Here is an 11,454-nt window from a genome sequence, read left to right as displayed (position 1 = left end):
TTTGTTTTGCCAAGGGAAGGTACCCCTCTCATCTTGATCTTAGCATGAACGGACCAGGGTTTCAGGGTTATTTCCCTTCATCAGCGTCCGATAGCTACCGACCTTTGATGAGAGGTATAAATTCTTGGCAACCTTATGTATATTTTTCCAGTGAAATTCTTCACTGATATCGAGAAAGTGAAAACAAGCAATGTTAATTCTCTAAATGAAGTATTAACAGTAACTGCACGATAAAGTGAAGTGTATTGCCACTTAAGTGTGGCTGACCCCTAGGGGTGGATGTTACTGTTGCTTTAGCCCCAGGAGGACATCTCCTCCAGCTGGCTTATCGACACACTACTGTGTCCTGTTTGTTTTGCCAAGGGAAGGTACCCCTCTCATCTTGATCTTAGCATGAACGGACCAGGGTTTCAGGGTTATTTCCCTTCGTCAGTGTCCGATAGCTACCGACCTTTGATGAGAGGTATATGGGAGAGTCCATCGTGTATGTATATGTGTGTGTATATATATATATATATATATATATATATATATATAAGTAGGTATGTATGTGTATACATGTGTGTGTGTGTAATATTTTGGACTAATGGGTATATGTTGATGAGTATGTTGAAATGTTGGTCAATAATCAGACACATGAGTCCCTATAGCACACTAAAAATATGCCTTACTTAGAAAGTTTGTAACTCAAATAGGCTATCAAAAAGTTACTGCTTGAAAAACTAATGAGACAAATACATAGATCTAGATGGGAACGTTTGCATGTGTATATGTGTATGTATGTAGGTATATGCGTATGTACATATATATGTGTGTGTGTGAGTGTGTATATGTATCTATGTATATATCATCATCATTATCATCATTGTCGTTGTCATTCAACGTCTGCTTTCCATACTGGCATGGGTTGGACGGTTTTTCTGGTGGCTGGCAAGCCAGAAGGCTGTACCAGGCTCCAATCTGATATGGCAAAGTTTCTACAGCTGGATGCCCTTCCTAATGCCAACCACTCCGAGAGTATAGTGGCTGCTTTTTACATGTGACCATGCTTGACTGGTGCTTTTTACATGCCACCAGCATGGGAACCAGTCAGGCGGTACCAGCAACAACCACGCTCGAATGGTGCTTTTTACATGCCACCAGTACAGGACCAGTCAGCCAGCACTAGCATCAACCACGCTCGAATGGTGCTTTTACATGCCACTGGCACAGGAGCCAGTCAGGCAAAACTGTCTAGCTTGACAGGCAGGACTGTCAAGCTAGAATGGTGCTTTTAACGTGCCACTGGCACGGGTGCCAATCAGGTAGTACTGTCATCAGCCACGACAACAATTTCACTTGCCTCAACAGGCCTTCGCAAGTGCAGTTTATTGCTCAATGATTGATGGGTACTCTTAAATGGGTTGGTTATGCTGCACTGGCATAGGCCACGGTTACAGTCTCACTTGGTTTGCCGGGTCTTCTCAAGCAAAGCATATCTCCAAAGGCCTCAGTCCCTTGTCATTACCTTGGTGAGGCCCAATGTTCAAAGGCCGTGTTTCACCACCTCATCCCAGGTCTTCCTGGGTCGACCTCTTCCACAAGTTCCCTCTACTGCTAGGGTGTGACACTTTTTTGCACAGCTGTCCTCATCCATTTGCAACACATGACCATACCAGTGCAGTTGTCTCTCTTGCAAACCACATCTGATGCTTCCTAAGTCCAAATTTTCTCTCAGGGCACTTACACTCTGCCATGTATGCACACTGATATTATACATCTAGTGGCGCATACTGGCTTCATTCCTTGCAAGCTTATGCATGTCCTCAGCAGTCACCGCCCATGTTTCAATACTGTGTAGCATGACTGTTTGCACACATGCATCATACAGTTTACCTTTTACTCTGGGCGAGAGGCCCTTTGTTATCAACAGAGGTAGGAGCACTCTGAACTTTGCCCAGACTATTCTTATTCTAGCAGTTACACTTTCGGAACATCCACCCCCACTACTGACTTGGTCACCTAGGTAACATAAGCTTTCAACTGCTTATAGTTTTCCCCACTGAAATGTGACAGAGGCTGTTTTCTGCACATTTTCAACATTTATTGCTCCTGAGCATTTGCCACACACAGAATCTATCTTTCCAGGTAGCCTTCCTTTGATATTTCTGCACCTGTTATGTGTCCATAGCTTACACTGGGTACACTTTATGGAGTTTCTACCTACACCTTTTCCACAGATCGAGCAGGGCCATCTACCTGAAGGGCTTTGTGTATATATATATATATATATATATATATATATATATATATATATACGTAGTTATCTTCTTACCACAGACTGTAGGAACTATGGTTGAAATTGGCCAAGTGGGCAGGGGATACCGATGTCACTGTGTGGGTGTATGTATGGGGGGTGTGTGTGTGAATGTGTGTATATGCCTATATACATCTCGACCTATGTTAACAAGTATACCAGCCTTTCACACCCTAGATCCTTTAGCCAGCATACATATATATATATATATATATATATATATATATATATATACATACATATATATATATATTTTCTTTTCTTTTCTCTTCCTTTTTCTAGTACCATTCCTATGTCTGAAATGTAACTTAATCTCTCCTATTCACTTCTCCTGCGGACAAAAATTATTTTTTTCTTTTTCTCCTTTTTCTTTCTTTTTTCTTTCTTTCTTATCTACATTTACCATATTTTCTGGTGTATAAGCTGCTATTTTTTACCCAGGAAATTTAGTGTGCGGCTCATAGAAAGGTGTGCCGAATGTGCATATTATTGACAAGTTTCAGGAGGAAAATTATTTGTGTTTGGAGATCAAATGCTTCCTCTGCTTTTTCCAGAGGAAAGGTCAGTCAGTGAACAATGTGAAAGACTACTGCTGCATTGGTGCCCGGAAGAAAACAAAGCATATTTGTTTTGTTTTACTATCATGTTTTGATAATATTATTTTTAATCTAATAAAGACTTTACTATTGACAAACTGTGTTTGTCATTGATTATAGTAAGATAGAATCTAGTGTTGTTTTCATTCGCAAAATATGACAAAGGTGAGTGGGGCCTTGTCAGTGTTGATAACTTGGTCAGGGCTGAGTGTGAGCTCTCTTATTTTGGTCTTGCAGTACTGTCTGAAGTTTTCTTCAAAGTCTGCGGGCAGTCTGGCACACCATTGTTCTGGCTCTCAGTGACAGATGCTTTCTTTGCATGAACCAGAGACACCAGAAAGGTCCACCTTGGAAGTCAGTCAGCCCAAGGTCTTTGGCTAAAGATACTGCTTTCAGTCTTATCTGTACTGTGCTTATACCTCAGTGTGAGGTTCTCTACTCAAGCCCCCAACTCTCAACCCGGTCTTCTAGGACTGGTCACCTAGCTACCTTGCCATGATTTGCTATTTTGGTCAGTTATAGTGAATCTTCTTGTTTGTGCCATAAATGGACCATGGATTCATTTATGTTGTACTGTCTCAGTGTGGCTCTGGTGATAACATTCTAATTTGAAGGCAGCAGCTGTGTAACTCTTTCTTGGAGGCATTTTGAAACTACATACACATCAACGACAAAAAAGGTAGCTGCGGACCTGTAGCTCTATAGGTCCTTTAAACACCAGTGTACTTTATGTGTAGATAAAACAAAAATTTTCCCCAAAATTTAGCCCTGTAGCTTAAATACTTATACATTTTATAGATCAGAAAATATAGTATATGTTTATATTTACAAATGTTTACCATTTTTGTTATGTAAAGTTAATAGTAATGAAAATTGTAGAAATGTTTCATTCCCTAACTCACCAGGCATATAACAACATGACTGCCTAAACTCAAGATCGTTAGCGAGACATTACTTTATGTATGGATGTACCTGATATAACCCAGGTTGCAAAATGGATGCAACAGATGTTGAACAGAGTCCCACCCATAAGGGTCAGTAGCAGGATGGATCGAAACGATCATTGTACAAAATAAAGACTTATGTCAAATCCATCTTCTGGTTACTTAATCAATTACTACCTCTGCCTTAGTAAAGGTGGAGGTATTGTTTTCAATCATGTTTGTTTGTTTATCTATAGACAAGATATCTCAGGAACTACTGGATGGATTCGGGTGAAACTTTCAGAAATGTTTGGCCTTGTAACTGGCACAAACTGATTAGCTTTTGGGATCAATCTGGCATTGGACAAGGGTTCTGGATTATTTGTTATATATACCTTATATTACATGAAGTATTACAATCTTACGTTGACTTTCAAGTCTTTCTCTGATCATCTCCCTTGAAAGTACACTTATGGTTTCCATGTAAGTTATGGTGGCATTGCTGTTTCCAAAGTTCTATTTTCGTTTCTCTATTATTAATTTTTAAATTAATATAATGCACTGCTTTAGATACAGGTCCTTTCTGTTTTCTTTCACACAATTTTTCACTATTGACCTTAATGGTCATAAAGACACTATATCAGTGGATAGACTAAAAAAGACCTTCATAGAGAAAACTGTCCTTGTTCCCACTGCAGATGTCAAACATACAGCACTACAAACACAGCCTGCACACTCATCTTCATACTCCATGACCAGCATTGGGATCAATCCGGTACTGGACAAGGATTCTAGATTATTTTCCCATGCTTTTTACTTAATTTTGAGAGTGGTTAGGTTCCTTTTTAGTATTCCTGTTTGTGAGAGCATTCGAGTTTATTTCAGATGCTCTCATTTAAAAAATCATATCTGGTTAATCATTGAGAGGATACACACAATTTTATAGTTATCAATAGTATCAAATTGACTTTGGCTTTCATCCTTTTAAGGTTAATGAAATAAGTACCAGCTGAGCATTGGGGTTAATGTAGTCAATTTACCCAGTCTCCAAAATTGCTGGTCTTGAGCCAAACTTTGAAACCAATATGTATAGTACAATTTCATGTGCTTTGTAGGATGTTAGATACATTAGTCATACAAATTCATACAAACACACACTCAAACACACACAAAACACAAACACACACACACACACACACACACACACACACACACACACACACATGTACATACTCCTTCCATCCTTCTAACTGATTTCACAGAAGTATATGCAAGTAGATTTGTTTAAAATTTCCTGAATTTTGAAGATTTAAATTGAGGTCAGTCAAGTAGTTGGGGTGGGGAGGAGTATTAAAGTGAAGATGAGGATTATGATGATGAAACTGGTGTGGTCATTGTTGTTGATGGTGATAAGTGGCAACATTGTGGTATTGACGGAAAATGTGGCACATGTACACAGACCCCACACACATGCACATGCATGTGTGTGTGTAATTCTAGAAGTATAAGTGGCATAAAGTACTTTAGTCTGAAGGCAAGCAAGTTTACATGTATATTAGCAATTTTCTCTTGATGTATTTATCATTTATCTATGCACACATTGAAATGTATATCTACAGCAAAATTTTATACACACACACACACACACACACACACACACACACACACACACACACACACACACACACACACACACACACACACACACACACACACACACACATACACACGCGCACACACACATATATATATATATATACATATATGTATACACTACTATTCAAAAGTTTAAAATCACCTACAAAAATTTGTTTCAAATTGGAATTTTTAGTTCAATGTCAACTAATTAGGTAATTTTGGGGTATAACAATACAGAATAACAAAGTTTGGGGTTTATTTGATATGGAATAACACATCATCATCATCATCATCAGCTTTCCATGCTGGCATCAGTTAGATAGTTTGGCTGAGGACTGGCAAGCCAGGAGGCTGCACCAGACTCCAGTCTGATCTGGTAAGGTTTCTGCAGCTGGATGCCGTTCTTAACGCCAACCACTCTGAGAGTGTAGTGGGTGCTTTTTATGCGCCATCTGCACAGGACTAGTCAGGTGGCACTAGCAACAATCATGCACTAATTATAAGATCACCTTATTCAAATTTTACGTGCCAACAGTATGGGTGCCAGTGATACCAACTGCGCTGATATGATCATGTGTTACGTATGGATGAGGACAGCTGTGCGAAGAAGTTTATTTTCTAATTAAGCACTATAAAATTTGAATAAGGTGATCTTATAATTAGTGTACAACATATCTAACACTGCTTGATACAAACTTACACTAGCAGAAGTGTACCTTGCTCATTATTCGTTAAAGAACTAATCCGGCGAGTTGGCAGAATCGTTAGCACGCCGAGCGAAATGTTTAGCAGTATTTCGTCTGCCGCTATGTTCTAAGTTCATATTCAACCGAGGTCGACTTTGCCTTTCATCCTTTCGGAGTTGATAAATCAAGTCCCAGTCATCGACCGTTTCTCTCCCCGCAAAATCCAGGTCTTGAGCCTATAATAGAATGGATTATTCTTTAAACAACTCTAATTGAGTTTCATACGACAAGCGAGGTCACTCTGCATGACACGATGATAATAGGGGTTAGCTCCCCTGCTTAGACTGTCTATCCTCGCAGTACGAGCTCGTCTTATTCGCTTCACAAATCAATTTTCCCCATTGAAATTAACTAAAATAAAATTAATCCGTTCCAGCCCCACAAAACTACTGAAATAATAATTTTTTATGGGTTTTAAAACAGAGAAGTAATGTGTAGTTACAAGTAAAATGGGAATTATAAAAAAGAGAATGCAAAGGAAATATATAAACTGGCTTTATTAACTGAATTACGTTACAGGTGGGACGATTTGTGCGCTCGTACTTTAAAATAATTATTCGCACGCGTCTTAGTTCGTACAAAAAAATTACTCATTTAATGAAGCACGCGTTCTGCAAGGTTCTCCAGTATATATGTGTGTGTCTTCTTCGTGGTTGTGTTTATTTCCCACAATTTTTTGTAGCTAAACATTTTCAAATTTCGTATACTGGTAGAATGTGTCATTTAAAACATCATTTACTCTTAGCGTTTTTAAGAAAATTCTCTATTTTCGAAGTTATTTCGTGTTAAAGTTGTCGTATTTCGGTAATTTGGCGATCTTTCGGTACTAGATCCCATAACTTCCGGCCGTTGTGCGCATGCATACTGATTACATTATCGTATAGTGTGTTAATGTGTTTAAAGTTTGAGAACTGTATGAATCTGAAGGGAGAAGGTTTGAGTTTAGTGAGCCATTCATTTTTTTTTTTCTATTTAATGTTGTCTTTTCATATTTTCAAGTCATTTAAAAACAAACGCACTATACGATATTGTAATCAGTATGCGTGCGCACAACGACTGGAAGTTATGGTGATCTAGTACCGAAAGATCGCCAGTTCAAATCCTGCCAAAGTTGACTTTCATCTTTTCGGGGTTAATAAAATAAGTACCATTCGGGCTCTGAGGTCGATGTAATTGACTAGCTCTCCCTACAAAACATTAATCTATTGGAAGGGTCTATTAATCCTGCAGATATATGCAGCTAAAATCAAAGATCACCTTTGCTTTTTCTCAATAAAAGAGACAACTGGGTTTATACTTCAAATTGTCAAGTAATGATGATAAATCTGTCGTTAATAATTGTTAATGGGTTCCCTTCACAGATGTAGTTGCTTCACTATTGTTATTCACGCCTAGTGCTGTCTTAACAGTAGGCGTCCACTGATCCTACAAAGTCTTAATAGATTGTGGTGATTGTGTGTGCAGTGACCTTTGGGATTTACAATGCCCATATAGCCATATGTTTCAGCAGTAAACTTTCAATCTTTGTACATATATAAAGTGTTGAACTGAATAAGAGGAAACGAAATTCAAACGATGAAGAAATAATTAAGGTTTCGGGGAATTGAAGCACTTGAAATTTCAAAAAGAAAAATAATGAATATATCCCCCTACTAACATTTTCGTTTTTCAAAATTTCCTTCAATCCGCCCACCCACTCGCTTTAAGGATTCCATTTCTTCAAATAGCAAATATTTTAATTATCCAAAGTTTGAAAGAATGTAAATTACATTGAATGAATGAATAAATTAGCTGCGAAAAGAAATGAAGAGACAAAAAGGAAAAATATAATTTTGAATTGTTTTGTTTTATATATTTATTTGTGCGTGCGTAGGTATACAAATCCAAAGAAATTAGGGTTTTTTTTTCGTTTTTTTTTTTTTTCTGCCGAATTCGATATTTTCCGACCCTGTTGTAAAGGATTACCTTGCGCACTTGTCGAGAAAGCATTTTCTGCTTCGGCCTTCCTTTCTTTCTTTCACGTCGCTGTTCCAGTGTGTCTGTTATAGAGAAGAGAGATAACTCTGATCCACACATTTTGATTTATCTTCCTTGGTTACTATTTCAGTTGTTTAGATAGTGTTACCTGTTACCTTAAGAATATACATTTACTCCAGTTGTCTTTTATCTTTTAATTGTTTCGGTCATTGGACTGCGGCTATGATCAAGCCCGATGCCTGACTTTGGTGCCTGGGAATGTTTACTTAGTGTATTTTATCAAAGGTTTAACTGATTTCTTTTCATGCTATTGACTGTAAGAATACAAGAGACAAAGCTTGTAATTCCTAGGGGAGAGAAAGATTTATAACTATGTTATCAGTTGTGTATTCAAAGCAAATTTACTTAAACTGAATGCAGAATAAGAATCGTTTCTACTATAGGCACAAAGTCTGACATTTTATGGAAAGAGCAAGTTGATTACATTGGTCCAATGCTGAATTGGTCCTTATTTCATTAACCCTGAAAGAATGAAGAGGGAAGTTAACCTTAGCAGCATTTGAACTCAGAATGCAAAGATAGACAAAATGCTGCCAATACTTTTGCCTGACATTTTAACAGTTCTGCTAGCTTGTTACCTTTGAATATAGAATAATAAGGATATTGATTTTGAATAATTATTGTTATCACAAAAATCAACCCCAGTGATCAACTGATACTTATTTCATTGATCCTAAGGCAAAGTAAACCTTGACTGTACATGAATTTGGAATTCAAACAGCTAGAAACAAATGCTAGAAACCATTTTTCCTGTTGTGTTAATGATTCCATTAAGTTGCCACCTTAACAATAATAATAATGATAATAATAATAATAATAATAATAATAATAACAAACCTTTCTACTATAGACAAAAAGCCAGAAATTTTGTGGGGAATTTGGTTACATCGACCCCAGTGTTTCACTGGTACTTAATTTATCGACCCTAAAAGGATGAAAAGTCAGTCTTGATAGAATTTAAATTCATAATGTAGCAACAAGTGAAGTGGCATTTTAGCATTCTGTCCAGAGTGCTAACAATTCTGCCAGCTCACAACCTTAATGATAACGACGACGGCGACGATTTCAAATTTTGGTATAAGGCAAGCAGATTTAGGTAGAAGTGGGTAGTCTATTTCATAAATATCAGTACTTGACTGGTACTTTATTATATTGGCTCTGAAAGAATGAAAGGCAAAGTTAACCTTGGTGGGATTTGAACCCAGAATGTAAAGAACTGGAAGAAATGCTGCTAAGCATTCTGTCCAAGGAACAAAAACGTCTGCCAGCTTGTTACCATAAATTATTTCAAATTCTGGGAAAAGCTCAGCAATCTTAGGGAATAAGGGGTTAGTTGATTACATCAGCTAGAGTACTTGACTGGCCCTTTATCTTATCAAACCTGAAAAGATGAAAGACAAAGTTGATATCATTAGTATTTGAACTCAAAACAAGAAAAGTCACAAGAAATGTTGCTAAGAATTTTGTTATTTTGTCCATGTGCTAACAATTCTACCAATTGAAATGGTTTCAAGATTGGTAACAAGGCCAGAAATTCTAGTGGGATTGGGCTTATTTGATTACATCAATCTCAGAGTGCAACCGGCATTTATTTTATCAAGCCTGAAAGGATGAAAAGCAAGGTCAAATCTAGCCGAGGGTGATCTTGCCTTTCATCCTTTCAACATTGATAAAATAAGTAGTAATTGATCAATAGGGTCAATGTATTTATATACATAATAATGAACTTATTCTATACAGTGTTCAAGTGCACAACAGCTCATCGGAGAAAGCAATCAAAACTGCATTAACAATACATAATATATGCACAGGAAGTGGACGGTGAAAAAAATCTTTTAAAAAACAGGAAGAAGAAGAAACGAGCAGGTGTGCTGTTGGTAAATTTCAGGAAGTTTAATCCATGGTTCTGCAATTCTGAGTATGAAAAAGTGTTTCTGAAAGTCATGGGTGCTGTGTTGGTTTTTGATTTTGTAAGCATGTCTACTAGTGTTAGACATATGGAATTCAAAAAGGTATCCAAAGTTGTTGTTGGAAAGATGGTGAATGATTCTATGGATGTCTACCAGGTCAGTTGGAGCTTTAATGTGTCCATGTTCAGGGAAGTAAGACGTTCAGAGTATGGTAGAATCCTGATGGTGGGTATTTGTCTGCTTTGCACATTTCTGAACAGTTTCCAGGAGATTGATATGACAAGAAAGTCAGGGGTTCCAGGCTGGTGATGCAAACTCTAAATGTGATCATACCATAAGCCAGATACATCTTTAGATAGATTGCTAGAGAGCAGCTGACAAAGATCTTACTGAATAATGCTAAGACTCCTTCAGCTTTCTTGACAATCTCAGAGATGTGGTTTGTCCAACACAAATTCCTGTTGACGGTAATACCTGGATCACATTCATTAACAGACTTCTTAAGATTGATCTTGTTAAGGGAGTATGTAAAAGCTGAGTTTTTTTCCCCCCCAGAATGCATAGTGAAACACTTGCCAACAGTGAACTTGAGTTGCTTGTTGGTAGTCCATCCTTGCATTGCATCCAAGTCTAATTACAAGAAGGATCTTAGTTTATAGGATCTGTTCATTTTATTTCAATGTACAACTTGATATCACCTGCATATTTCAACACTGTAGAATTCTTCAAGTTGGCATCTATGTTATTAATATATGTAGCAAACAACAGGGTCCATGAACAGATCCCTGTGGTACATCTGATGCCATTTCATAAGGTGAAGAATGATGTCCTACAACAGTGACTACTTCTTTCCAACCAAGAATGAAGGACTTTAAACAGTAGTAGAGATCATCTTTTATACCCATTGCAGAGAGTTTTGCCCTGAGTAGTTTGTGTGGCACAGAACTGAAGGCTTTAGCAAAGTCAATTGAAGGTTTCGACTAGCCTCTCTCCTAAATTGCTGGCTTTGTGCCAAAATTGGAAACCAAATAGTAATAATCCATTCTACTGTAAGCACAAGGCCTGAAATTTGGGGGAGGGAGTTGGTTACATCAAACCCAGTGTTCAGTGGTCATTGACCTCTAAAAGGATAATGGCAAAGCTATCTTCAGTGGAATTTGAACTACAAACCTGAAGACAGATAAAGTGTCACTAAGCATTTTTTCTGGAATGCTGGCAGTTATCTCCACTTTCACTTTAATAATAATAATAATAACAACAACAACGATGATGATGATGATAATGATCCTTTCTGTTATAGGCACAAGG

The sequence above is a fragment of the Octopus bimaculoides genome, chromosome 12 (assembly GCF_001194135.2).
Source record: "Octopus bimaculoides isolate UCB-OBI-ISO-001 chromosome 12, ASM119413v2, whole genome shotgun sequence".
In the NCBI taxonomy this organism is placed as follows: domain Eukaryota; kingdom Metazoa; phylum Mollusca; class Cephalopoda; order Octopoda; family Octopodidae; genus Octopus; species Octopus bimaculoides.
The sequence above is the reverse complement of the archived record's forward strand: the minus strand, read 5'-3'. Positions refer to the sequence as shown.